This window comes from Lygodium microphyllum, chromosome 23 (assembly GCF_053477565.2).
Source record: "Lygodium microphyllum isolate KBCC chromosome 23, Lygodium_microphyllum_v1.1.10, whole genome shotgun sequence".
In the NCBI taxonomy this organism is placed as follows: Eukaryota; Viridiplantae; Streptophyta; class Polypodiopsida; order Schizaeales; family Lygodiaceae; genus Lygodium; species Lygodium microphyllum.
The window spans coordinates 45,074,919-45,087,421 of NC_141157.1; positions in this window are offsets into that span (position 1 = coordinate 45,074,919).

Consider the following 12,503-nt stretch of genomic DNA (forward strand, 5'->3'; position numbering starts at 1 on the left):
ATGATGCAAACGCATACTTTAGTATTTCAACTAGGCATTCTACCATGCTATGATGACATATACGAATCATTTTATTAATTTGTTTTTGCACATGGTTCATTGAAATGCCCTTAAGATATACACACTAAGTAATCCATTTGAAAACAAAGCTATTTTTTATTTTTATTATCATATATACAATCATTTCAAAAGTGAACCAATCCAAAATCGGGTTACCACCCTTGCCATGCTCATCTCGGGCCTTCCAACGCTCAACCAAACTAGGATCATATAGGTTTTGAATCCTAATTTAGGTTTGAAATTGAGTTTACAACTCAAACTAGAGCCACACTGGTTCTCGCTCACTATAAGGGTGAACCTTCATATACTTAAGACCAAATGTATCTAAAGAGTGGTCAATTGCATTAAGTAGTGTACAAATACTTTGGGTGAAGAGTAACCAAGGTAGCCCTGGGGATGGCATCACGCCTCATTCCCATCCATGGTTGAAGCCACAAACATAATTAGTATAATTCTTTTCATATCTTAAAGCAATCACAATCAATTTCTAATTATTCTACCAATCATTCATTTCAAAGCAAACTTCTAGTAATTCAAAATCAACGAATATAACTTTTATATGAATTCTCGATCAAACAACGTTCATCTTATTGCTTTTACACATATTTCACTTTACATACATGTAAATGCACCTTAAAGTCTTCTTGTGTTGTTGACCAATAATGTTGACATGTATGTTAACTTTGATAATTCTTTGCTAAAATGGTGTACTCCTCTAGTGATGTTGCTTTTACATATGCATTATAAATTTTTTTAAACAAACTATGAAATTAATGGACAAAGTCTTTGTAAATGCTTCATGATTGCTCATATTTGAAGTCCTAAATGAATCTATGACTTATCTAAAGATGGTATATAATATATGCAAAAGTATATTTCCTATCTTTTTAATATCTAAATGTATATATGGGATAAGAATTTTAAAAAGTTTAATGGCTATTATTCAAGACCTTACAGGAACTTGATATTCACATTTAATGTATAAAACTAGTCACAATAATGACTACAAAATCTTAAGCCATGTTATTCAAATGTTATATAGATGTTACCTTATGGTTGGTGTAGATTAAAAATCTTTATTTTTGAACAAAGAACAATATATATATGAGACCAATGTACTAAAAACTAAGCACAAAATATCTAGGTAAATTTGCTACTATTTATCTTGGTTTCTACCACAATATAGAATAGGAAATTATAGCACAGTACAATACAATTCTATTGCTTATGGGGGAAGGGTATGTTCCCCCACAAGTAGAGAGTATTGTGACTCTTTGCCATGATAACATGGTTTGATGTCCAATGTTTGCTAAGTACTTGTGCCCAGTCTCATTGTTATATGTACATCTTTGTTATTGTGTTGGTATTTTCTTCATAACAGTGATCTTTGTTTGCTTCTTTCTTGTACACGGTACTATGGACATTGTGTTGATGTACTCAATCGTGACAATATGATTCTTCAATTAATATAGAGTAAGTTTGTATTTCCATTTCTCTCGCTCCATCTTATGTGTGAGACTTACAAGACACTTTAAAACAATACATAAATCAAAACATATTGTCAGCATTATAAGCTTATAACATTTGTGATGAATGGTCTCTTTTTCATTTAAAATTGCATTGCCAAAAAAGTTTAAACTATGCTACATATATATGAAGAAGATAAATTTCAACCTATTTTCATGTATCAACATTATAATATCGCCATTCTAAAAAACATTAATACTAGAACAAACTTAAGCAAGTGACATGGGAGGCTTGATATTGCACAAACCACTCTTGCTAGGACAATTCTAAAAAATATTTGATGCATTGCCATTCTTATCTAAATGTGTACCCAGTTGTAATCCCCTAATTGGGGAACCACTCACCTCTCTATGGGGTACACCTCTCCAAAGTAGTTTCAAAGAAGTGTTCAATATCCCCCACATCCCCCACCATCTCTAATTACCAAGTCCCAAGCCATCCTTATCACTAGCCTCATCCACTTTAAGAACCAAAACCACATCATCAACAAAATCATGGTCCTGTCCATGCGTGCCCAAGCCAAATTCCTACATATGACTTTTCTACTTCAAAACCTAGTCCATATCAATTGTCTTCCAACTACCCACATGAAATATCTTCCCATGAGAATGCTACAAGGAAAAGCTAGGGTTACTATAGTGCAAAAGTGTAAAGGAAGTAACCAAACCTTACATCAAAGCTAGAAAAATGTGCCAAATCTCCACTCTGCCAACATAGAATTTTAGACCCACCCTCACTCATTACATCCTAACTTTACATTCATTTGGTTGGAGATGAGGTTCAACCATTCATTACTCTTGTCAAGGACACTAATTCTAAGCCTTTACTACTCTTTGGATCCCTCAAATCCTCAAATTCTAGTAGGAGCACACTAAATGACACCAATATTGCAAGGCCACTAAGGTGGGAAGCAATCAATTACAAGACAAAGAAGCAAAGAAGGCCAATGAAGAAAGTAGGTAGCATGATAAAGAAACCAAGAAAGTTATAGGAAAAAGTCAATAGAAAGAGGAGAAACTTAAAAAATCTAAAGAATAATTATGTGCTACTAATAAGAAGAATTGAAGGTCATGTAAGAAAACATGCAATGAGAGGAAGAAAATTCCCAACATGTGTAAATGGAAGATGACCTCAAGAAGGCCAAGGAAGAAATCAAAAGACAAGTGGAGAAACACAAAGAGCATGAGAAAAAATAGAAAATACAAGAAGAACAAACATTGAAAGTGTTTGTGGCATTGTTGTGACACTTCGTGTTTATGGGTTGAAACCTTATCAAATCTTGATTTCCTACTTGGATTTCATGTGTATGCCTATGGGATGTGTTTGTTAGTATTTAGGAGTCTAGGTTTAGTGAAGAAAAATCATAAAGAAGACCAAAGCCACATGGCAAGGAGTCTTTATAGGGTTTTCAAGGAATTGAACTAGTCTTTGAGATAGGATGAGTATCTAATATTGAGTTTAAATGACTTAATGAGATATTTGGATGAATGTTGAACCGTGTAAGGTCTTATTTTGAGTAATACAAGTCTTCCAAACCAAAAAATATAAAATAGTAATGCATTTACAAAAAAGATACATTTTCAATTATTTTGGGAGGATTTTCAATTCATTTAACCTTGTTTGCAAGAGGTTATTTTTGGATAGATTTGAAGATATCTTTACCTACTACTATATGTGAGGATGGAGAGTGTCTGTGTGGCTATAATTGAAAACATATCATAGCTATTACCAAAGGACGAGGGCTGAAGTGGTTTTGAGTTGTTTTATGCATATCTTGGCTATTTTGGCAAGGATATTCTATAGTATTTACAAATTTTCCTCTATATTTATTGTTGTAATTTCTTTCACTTAGACAAAGTTTGCCTAAGTTATCATATTAGGCACAATATATTTAGCTTGAAGGGATTTATTGCCATTGTACAAAAGAGTAATACAATTGCTTGTTGGGTTTTATCTGTTTGTTGTGTTCTACAATATATTCAAGATCTCATGTTCTAGTATATTCTTTTTCCCTTGATCCCTAGTGGATTTAGACCTAGACCTTTCCAATCCTGATATTTAGTGAATCGAATGTGAAAGGCCAACTTGAGAGTCTAGAAGATTGGAGAACCAATTGAAGATGAAGTTGTTGTTAGGATAAAAGATATTAGAGATTTCATGAGGACTTATGAATTGATTGCTATTACTAGGGGTTTGTAAGAAGTGATTCAAATATAAAGAAGTTTGATGGCAAAAATATTTCCAGGTTTCTTCGCTTCTATGTAGAGAAGCTAGAGCTGCCCAATGTACTCGTAGATGATATACTGAGATATTTTACTAGGATAGTTTCTTATCAAATTTGGAGTTGCATAAAGTCTACCTACATAGATTCTAGACATACATGGGCTAGCTTTAAGAGAGCCCCAAAAAGAAGTATTTCATAAAGGACACAGACATAGTTACCAAGTGGACTTTCCTAGAATGGGTTCATAAACCTACAAAGGGCCTTTTGCTTCAAAGCTACAAATAGATTTTGAGATGAAGTTTGATCAATTGGGAAATGTAGAGTAATTATATTTGCTTACAAAGAAAGTGCTGCATCTAGAGCTAGAGAAGGTGTTATACAATGGTACTACAAAGCATGGCATAAAGGCTGAATGGAAAGATGTGCAAGGTGCTATATCTACACTAGTGTAGAGATAGAGAAGAAGAGAGCTATTGGCCATGCCTAAGCCTATGCCTAGTCAGTCATGGGTGTCAGAGCCAGTGATTAGGTAGCCACCTCCCATGCTTTCTACAAAGTCCTCAAAAGGCAGTGCCATGGATGAACTTATAAAAAACATGCAAGATATAGAGATCAAGCTTGCTAAGCTTGAACAGTCACCAAAAGATTCTACTTTGACGACCATGTCTAGGGAAGATTTTTTCTGCCATTGTATATGGCATGATAGTAAGAGCATGACCACAAAGATTGTAAGTCATACAAAGATGCATTAAGAAAAATTATGATTCTTTGGAAGGATGGGAAGATTCATGTAAATGAAACCATCATGTCCTTTCTACAAACTTTGGGAAGGGAGGCATGCAAAAGATTTTGCAAGATCTTATAATGTAAAATGCATATGTAGACTTGGATGCAACTGCTTATAGATTGCAAATAGATAGATCTCTAGTTTCTAATGCGTGTAAGAAATGATAATTATGGACCCATTCCAAGCATATTGTAGGTAAGGGTAAAGTGCCAAAAAGACAAAGCTAAATGATGTAGGTTGGAGTATTAGAGAGAAGATTGGGTGGGACTTCCCTGTGGATTCCTGTTCTAACTATACTTATTTGGTAAAGCAGCATAACATAGATGTAATAGTGGAATGTAAAAGATAAATAGATAATGAGAATCAAGGGAACTCAAAGAGGGTTACAAGAGGGGGTGGTAGCACAAAGCTTGAGCAATCTACACCTCCTACTAGACCTAGTCCAAAGTAGAAAATGAGAGGTGTACAAAAGATGAAAGAGTAGAAAGAAAAGAAACAAGAAAAGCCAAAGGAAAAGCAACCTAGAAACAAGTTGCTCTTTGACATAGAGATAGCCATAGATCTTAAAAAGGTTTTGGAAGAGGGGATTCAAAATAGTAAATTCAAGTTTACATTGGGTGAAATCCTTATAATAGCAAAAAGAGAGTTCCATAAAGAAATTATAGAGATTATAAAAAGAAAAATATAGTTTGTGAAAGAGTCAACTCAGGCTATGATACAAATTGAAGAATAAATGGATTTATAGGGTATAAGTTGGTTTCTAAAGATGGTGCATATGTAAAGGCTACCTATGAAGAAGCTAAAGAGCTTATTGTAGACAATACTAAAGTGAATATTGCTGTAGAGAAGTGTGTGATACGTAGTAAAAACACACAAGAGATGTACAATCTATGTACTATACATAAGATGAAGTGGCTTCAGGGGTGATATCCATGAGTCATCATTCTAGGAATCATTGGGCTTGTGCTACCACAAAGACTATAATGAATATTGGAGAAATGGAAACTCCGTGTGTTGCACTAATAGACCATGGTTTAAAGATAAATGTCATGGTGATGAGTATTTATGAGAATGGTAGATGGCCTATGGATGTTAAGTAGGGATGGAGGATGTGGGCATCCAACAACTCTGCAAGGGACTTGCATGTTACTTGTCCAAATGTGAATATCACTATAGGAGATGTACGGGATGATCACCATTTCTTTGTGTACGTTTCCTCAACATACCCAATGATCTTAGGATAGCCATTTATTGCTACAAGATGGATGGAAACTAAAGTTTTAGATGATGGTTTTGCATATGTAAGAATCAAGAGCAAAGACAATAGAAGAGAAGTGAAATTTATGACAATCTATGTTGGACACATTAAGGGATTACCTACTACCTTCCAATGCCAGAGAGTTTTGGGAGTGGGATTTTTAGTAACTATTAATGTAATGCGGGACTACGGTGGTATTGAGAGGATAAAGCTCTCACATATCGATGTAGATGAAGATGCTTTTACTTTGGGCTTCATAGGATTCTTAGTAGTAGCAGGTCTCATGAAATTCCAAAGGATCGAAGAGATGAACACGACATCTATATAGTATGTTTGTAGAGTACAAAAGTGTATGAAAGAGTAAGGTTTATTGCAAGATGATGAGAGGATTATACGATTGTATGATGGGGTATCTTTTGTAGACACACTTGCAAGGATTTTAGCTATGTTGAAAATAAAGCAGAGTATTGGGTCTACCATCATATAAGCAAATTATTTGGATATGTTTCAAATCAATCTTGAATTTATGATGCACGAAGAGTCATACAGGGAAAATAAAGCCAAAGTCAAAGTTGAGACAATGTACAAAATAGTGGATAAAAAGGTGAATTGGATTGCAATATACTTGTTTCCAGAGAGTGGAGAGTTAATTAAGTTGGCTTCCAAATAGACAAACCTAAGAGATCCAAGGAAGATTAGCCATAAATATACATAGGAATCTCTTAAACAACTAAAGATTAGTAGTAAGGAGTTTCTATTACCACAATAGAGAGAGAGAGTTTCATAGAGATGTTATCTAGGCACTGCAAGGCATTCATGTTTTAAACATTTGAAATAGATTGTGTGGATCCAGGAGTGGTAGCACCCATGGTGATTTATACCATACATATCCTAGAATTGCAACCTATATCAATGTCCATGGCTCACATTTCCAAGTTCGTAGATCTAGTAAATGAAAGAATAAGAATGGGTATTCTAGAGCATTCATTTGCACCATATTCTAATAGGAGGTTGATAATATCTAAGAAGAATTATATAAGATATTCATCCAATGAAGAAAGTGACCATCCGAAATGCGGATGTAGAACCAATGGTGGATAAATTTATAGAAGCATTCATAGGCAAAGCTATTTATTCTTTGGGAGATCTATATTCAGGATATGACTAATTTTAGCTAACATTCGAGTATAGAGACTTGGCTACAATGAAGACTCCACTTGGCTTGGTTCGTATGTGTCGACCCCTTCCAAGATGGAAGCAACGGAAGAAAGAAAAAGTGCATTAGAATTTTTTGAAGTAGAAGTGAGTGTAGAAGCAAGAGTTTGAATTGTATTGAACAAGGAAAATAATTCAAATTGTACGAGTGCCATGCTCCCTCCTATGCAAGTGGTAAAATTAGAAAGTTCACAATAACATATAGAATGATTTGTGATTCTTAGAAAGAATACAAGACACGTGTGGAGAAAGAGACATTGTTTTGCCAAAGGGTGGATCGATGCCAAAAAAAAATGACATGTATATGAGCCAAAAAAAAGAGTATAAGCTCATTATTGGAGTGTGCAACTTGTGGCTCTCTTCTTGCTATTGTGTCTACCTTGTAGTGTGAGAGAGGTACAAATGGATTGAAAGAGAGGGATAAATTGAGTAAAAGGGAGGGACTGGCTTGGAGAAGCTTTTTCTTCTCTTCCCTTCTTCTTCTCTTTTCTTCTCTTTGCACGATGCCCACGACAGGTGGAGCATGGAGATGGAGCTTGCTTGAGTGTATGCATTGGATCAACTAGGAATCTCACTACATTTCATTCGAGAGTGTGTATTGGCTATGTGAGAGGTATCCATAGCTTGGTTTCTTGAAACGCTTGAATCAATAAGTGGTTCATAAGACTTGGCAATGTTGCTTTGTGAGGGTAGTGACATTTTGGTTCCGTCTGGGAACAATGGATTTGAGAAACTAGGTGTGCGTGATCTAGACCGAGTAATAGAATAGGTGCTTGCACTCAGAAACGTCACACGGATTAGTATAGGATAGTAAATCAAGAGGCAATTGGTTCGTGTTTATGTGCTGAATCTTTCTTTTTTGTTACATGGATGATTGGTGAAATTCCAAGGATTTTATGAGGACAACCACAGTCTTTGGTTACCCAAAGAGAACTAACAAGCTTTATCAACTTAGTAACAAAGTGCTACTAGCACATGAACCAACAAAAAAGGATATGCCAAGCAAAACTAAATGCAAGGAATAGTCCTCTCCTCCACTAAAACTTGGATATCCAAAACCCAATGGAAGAAGATGCCTAATCAAAGACAAATATCCAAAAAGTAGGTGGTGGTACAAATATCCAAGCTGATAGCTTCAATTTTAAGCATCACAACTGGCACCCATTGCTCCTTCAAGACCTACAACTTCGAAGGTTCTAAAGCCCCTCATGACCTTAGTACCCAAGCTACAAAGGCCTTGATTAAAGGTTGGGCATTATAAATAGAAAAGACATGTAAGTTGTTCAAGGGTACCCACCAAAGAACCCTACGTAGTTAAAGTTCAAAGAGCTCCACATCTTCCTCCTCAGCTCTTCTCTTTCTCTCCTCCTCATCTCTCTTTGCCTTGTCTCTTTCTTCTTTCTTTCTTCGTTCTTTCATGCTTTTGGACTTTGTTTGGGCTCCATGTAGGCATGTTTTCTCTTTCTTCCCCCCCTCTTCTATGGCCTTCTTCTGCAAAGTCTTTTCCTTTGATTGCATGGCCCTTCCTTGGCTAGATTGTGCTTCCTGCTCTCCTTCATCCTCACTCATGGTCCTTTCGCTGGACAGCTCCTGCCCTTGGTGCAAAGGGGACTTGTTAGGTATCTCATAGAGACTGCCTCGTCATCTTAAGCTTCCCCTAGTGCCTCTCTTATGATGATTGTCAAGATTCCTCTGAAGCCAATGGTGGAGGCCTTTGAGGATGACAAATTCCTGCCTTTGAAGGTCCGGGACTCTCCCCATGTGGGCCTTTCACTGGTGGCTAATGCTTTTTCCGTCATCTCTATCATCTTCCTCACACAAGGCCATTTAGATTTACTTCACTGAGGGACTGGGCATCGATGCTCTCCAACATTGGTATGTTAATTCTGTTCATCAATGAGTTATATCGTTGACTAGAGAATAGGGCATGCACCATTTTGTCCTAGATTTGGACCTTGAGGTCAGGGATGTCAGCCAAGGTGGTGCCATTATTGGTGTGGACAATCACTTTGTCATTCCCAACATGACATATATATCCCTTTTTGGCCATCTCTCCACTTTGTTTGGCGGCAGACCCTATGCTTTCTGTACCAGCTCAAGGCTCAGTTGAATTTCTACTTGGTGGGCCTCATTCTCTAGGTGCACCGTGACAGTGCCCTAATTTCTATTGAAGGTACGAAGGAATTCGGCACACTTCTCATAGTCAATGGCTTGGCCCACCTTCTCCATGTACTTCTGCAACTTACACTACTTCAACAATTGCGTGATGGGTGGCTCCTCCTTGACTAGGTCTTCTAAATTCAAGATATGCGTGAATTTGAATTGATTGTAAGACTCATTTCCAACGAGAGACCATACTTCACTTGCTCCTCCTCCGAGAATGGAAGTTTGTTGCTTTTCTCTTAACCTGCCATTGTGGGTACCTGTCATGATGCCATAGTTCACCATTAATGTCCTTAAGGTAACTTCTTACTGGAAGGTAAGCAAGAATTTATTATGCTTTCTTAGGAAGAATAACATGCTAAAATACAAAAAGAGTATTTTTTCCTTCGAGCAATCCATTCATTCCAAAAATTTTGCGACTTGTTCCTCATTCATGAGTTGATTTTTATTCTCTCTCTTCCGCCCTTGGACCATTGATGGATGTTTTATCTGTGTGTTTCATTCACCTCACATGTTTACATTTTTTATTTCACCTTACCCTAGAATCCTTCCTAGCATTAAGGGTTGAGAGATTAAGGGCATTCAGCACTGGCTTGCAGTGTTTTACTTCTGCATTAGCCAATCACCGAAAGGACAGGTGTCGACTTGAGTGATGTAGGTGAGAACATCCGTGAGGAAGTCACTGGAGTCAATCTTGCTAGCAATGTGTAACTCTTCCTCAGTCAGAATTCGATCTAAATGTGGGTGGGTCACGATGTGCTATTCTAGGGGTCACTTACAAGTGGTGGTCACCCTATAGGAGGTTGGAGCTACATAGTGGGATCATACTTAGAGGTCTTAATGGCATGTCGTTACTCAACATTGGTCATGATTTGGTAGCCGTCTTGTTCCCACTGGAGTCAAAGAGCATACCACTTCCTCAAGAAAGATGAGTCATTATCGGCTAGCCTATGGAGCTCGTCCAGCTTTCGGCTTATGGTAGTAACTTTGCTCTTGCTATAGGAGGTGATCAATCATTGCTTAAGGGCTTAGTATTGAGATATCTCGACATTGGCAATCAATTTCTTTGCAACCGTGGGGGTTTTTAACGTGACGAATTTGTATTCCTCCCAAGTGCACGTCATGGAGCGGACATTTAACACAAAGGATGGATCAATCAGGCCTGGGTCCAAACGCTCATAGCTCTTAGTGAGTAGGGTGAACATGGCATCCAACCACTTGATGCAGATGATAAGGTCATCTCCTATGTCATCAGCTAGGTCTTTGGCCAATGTGAGGATTGATTGTCGTTCGTAGGACGGCCTAAGACCTAGTATAGCGGGTAAGGTTTGACTAAACTAGATAATTTGGTGGCTGATGGTTGCGGTCTTAGTTGCTCCTGAGAATATGGTTGGGCTTCTTGTGTGATGGGCTTGATTAAAGTTGGGGGTGCCACGCTACTAGACACTAGTGAGGTCTTAGGGGCACTAGTAAGATAGGGTTGAGGTAGAGTGTGAGTAGTAGTGTTTGGTTCTAGTCAATAGACTTGTTTAATCTCTACAACTTCTGTGTTTGAGACTCTATGTCTTTCACAGTTTGAGTCGTTTGTGGCATTGGTGCCTTTTCTGTCACATGGCTTGGTGTGGGTAAGTTTCAGGGCATTGTTGGAGTAATGTCCTTGGCCATCTTGGCTTTGGGTACCCAAATCTAGGAGTTACTTTCGTAGTAGCATTGTGCTTGCAGTAAGGTCTTGGAAACCCATCGCGGCTTGACCATTCATCGATGCCTGTAGTTTCTTCTAGGCCTCCTAGGTTTCGAGGGGGATTTCCTAGCCTTTTAGGTTTGTGTTTAGATGCTCCTAGGCAATGATCATGGATGTTTTGGCACCCATTTGAACCGGTATTCAAGGGTTTTATCTTTGTGGTCAGCTTTTTGCATGTGCTAAGGTTTGGCGAGTGGTGATGAATCACAATCCCACTCCTTAGGCTCAATGGTGGGTTTCTCTCTCGATGGCTTTGCGGACTGTGATGGAGTCACACAGCCCTTGTTGAAAATTGTGACCATCTGAACATTGGCAATGGCAAGGTGAATGCATTTTGAGCAGCAGTCAACATCGCAGTGTGCTTGTTTCTTGAATGTACATCCTAGCAGTGATTCCTTACCAGTAGTCTTAGTGTTAGGCATCACATAGAAGGTCACAAGTAGGCTTTCAGTCTCGATAGAGACCATTATTCTGCACTTCTCGAGGAGTGAGTAGGACAATCCTCCAAACAAATTGAGTTTGATGTTGGTGGGCTGCAGTTTTGGTTGACTAATGAGGGTCCAGTGATCGTACATAAGAATGAGTGCGTTAAAGATGTGTGTCTTGTGGGTAGTTAGTGACAAGTATAGGTAGGCAAGTGCCACCACTTCCTCATCTTCATCTTCAATTTCCATGATGGTGGCCACTCGCACCTTGACAAGCTTGGAGTGTCTATGAGAGCTCCTTGCCATATTGTGCAGATGGGTGCTAGGGGCATGTCACTAGGCTCACCAATTGCCTTAGTGACTTGTTCATACTTCTCACTATCCGAGAATGGTAGATCAATCGTGGCTAGCATATGCATCCAATCTCGCTCATCCTCTGGATAAGGGATGTACTTGGTGAGTGGCCCATGCAATTTCCTAATTTGTGCATCACCCTTCAATATGGTGGAGATGGGATCCAGATCAACTGGTGTGGTCTTCCATGTATCCATCTCTACTTTTACTGCCTCTATTAGATTGCCCAAGAAGATTAGACCATCAGTCTTCTATGACCTATGCATTGCGCATCCAAGGACGAGGCCTAGCAGGATGTCATAGTCCACTCCCTTCATGACTATAAAGTCAACAGAGAATTGGATCCCTATGATCTTCAATGGGCCAGTTCTTTAATACTCCAAGTGGTCGCACTTTCATTCCATTTTCTAGGGTGACATTGAACCTAGCATTCTCAATAGGCGAGTTACCCCAATCTTTGAGTACTACGTGGCTTAGCACACTAACTCATGCTTCCGTATCCACTATTCCCTTTCTTGTGGTGTCTCTTAGAGCTAGGACCGGTAAGACGCCATGCATTTCAATCCCTTCCCAAAAAGCATTGACATGTAAGGACTTGGGCACCAAGTGCAACGTTAGATTGGATATCTGAGTTACTGCATCATGATTGTGTAGATCAACTACCCCTTGCTCCATTGATCCTTCACCCCACTGCCTCAGTTCTTGCCATAGGGTCGAATGCTACCTAAGCAGGTCTCCTAGGCTCAGAG